The sequence below is a fragment of the Apaloderma vittatum genome, unplaced genomic scaffold (genome assembly GCF_000703405.1).
Source record: "Apaloderma vittatum isolate BGI_N311 unplaced genomic scaffold, ASM70340v1 scaffold6684, whole genome shotgun sequence".
Taxonomy (NCBI): domain Eukaryota; kingdom Metazoa; phylum Chordata; class Aves; order Trogoniformes; family Trogonidae; genus Apaloderma; species Apaloderma vittatum.
In genome coordinates this window covers 122,512-124,601 of record NW_009714285.1, presented here as the reverse complement: position 1 = coordinate 124,601, position 2,090 = coordinate 122,512, and positions in this window count along the sequence as shown.

Here is a 2,090-nt window from a genome sequence, read left to right as displayed (position 1 = left end):
AGAGCCCTGAGGCGGCGGTGCCGGGGCCGATATGGGGTTTTCCGTGGTGCTTCCTGGGGGTTCCGGTGCTTTTTAGCGTGTCGCAGAAAACCGGAGAATAGTACGCCGGGTGCCGGTCTCACTGCCCCGTGCCGCTCAGCGGCTTGTGGCCTGGTTCGTAGCTCTCCCGTCACCCCCCGGAGCTCTGGGGGGCGTTAACGGGGAAGGTGCCGGGCTGGCCGCTCCACTGCTGGCTTTTGACTTTACTAGAACCTTTTCAGGCGTTAGAGCTAATGCTCTTTGTATGTATAACGTTATGTTTAATGTAAGATATTCTACTTCTCTGGATACTGTACAGACTCTGCTTTTTCTGGAATTGAGTGATTGTTTAAAATAGGTATTTACTAAAGGTTAACCAGTTTTCTTATTGCAGAGTTTAATACCTATCAAGGCTTAATTTCGGTGATTATTTGAACAAAGAGCCTAAGATGCCTTGTGACGTGTAATATGTCTTAAACATTCCACTTCAGCATCCTTCTAGTAGAGGGGAAATTTTTGGGGAAGGCATACTGTTGATTACTGTAGCTCTGCTGGATTTAATCTTTCTATTTTTAGCAAATGTTGGCTCCCTAGCCCCTGGGATCCTTGGAGCATATTTTTTCAGTTTGGTGAAATGCTTAGGAAGCAACATGTCAGGTCATAACAGAATTTAGTTGGCACAGAACAGCAGCATTTACGAACTCAGCTGACACTGGTTTCTGATCTTCTAAAATATGTAGTTCAAAGTTATTTCAAAATAACCTAGATTTCTTTTTTTTTTTTTACAATGACAGATTTTAGACTTTTACTCAAGGTAGTATGAAGACAACAAAAAAAATTGCTCAAGACACTGAGTTCTTGTACGAGCTATATTTGTGTCTAACCAGAGTATTAATTTATTAGTCTGCTCACAGGTTTAGCAAATAGTAAAAATTAACACCCTTTACTGGGGGACACATGTCCACCTCGAGTAGTGTTTCTGTAGTCTGTACCTCCTCAGTTTTGTAGTTCATCAACTAGAACAGTGGAGTAATCAGGCCGTTTTCAGTCTGCTATGTAAATATAAATTTTATGTTACCATCAACCCCCCCAAATTACTGTGAAGGCCACATTTTTAATTCTTTCCTGAAGTAGTTACACTTATGAATTGCAGTGTTAAGGAGACTGGCCATGAGGGTCTTGTTAGAGTAGGTTGAGATTACTCAACTGAAACAGAGGTTTCTAAGGTGGATGTGCATGGGTGCCTTGTTCTTTTCTCACCCATTCCCAGATTTCAATTAGTGTCGCATTTTATTCCCTGTATAAGACATTAGCACAAAAGTTTCAGGAGCAATGTTTGCTCTGCACCTTAAACGTTCTGTTTCCATCCTTCCTTACGTTTTAAATTTGGTTATTTCTATCTGTTCTAGAAATGGAGACTTTTGTTTATTAAATGAACAGTTTATAATATTTATTGTTACACCAGAAATTGCCTTGCTTCAAAGCTCAGTGCCTAGTTCCATGTCTGTGTAAAATAGTTTATTGATGTACTTTGGGAAAGGGATCCATAGGTGGAGAAGGAGGCTTCTCTTCATCTCTGGAGGAACATGTGGATAGGTCTCTTCTATAGAATAGTTTGGAAGATGTATGGGAGACTGATCATGAACCTCTTGACATTAGAAGACTTTTTGTACGCTTCTAATTCATAGTCATTCTTTATCTTTTCAGTTTCTCAGTGAACCAAGTGAGTACTATCTTGAAATCCACTCTTTTTTAATCATCTGTATGTGATGTAAGTTAAGTCTGACTGATTTCTGAAACATTAGTTCACTTTGTTCATAGTGGCTATTGACTTCTGGTTGAAAAAATAGAACACTGTTTTTAAAAGAAATCTTAGTGCTGAAAAGCTCTATATTCTAATTTTCTTTTATGATTTTAATGTTTGTTCGTTGTGTTGTTTTTTTTGTAGATAAGAAGCCCAGCTTAAGTTTGAGACTGCAGTAGTACAATCTACAAACTTTGACATCTTTTCTGTTGAATGTTACTATCTTTTTAAAAAAGTGAGTGAGTCCATTGTCTTTAACACTTTTTGT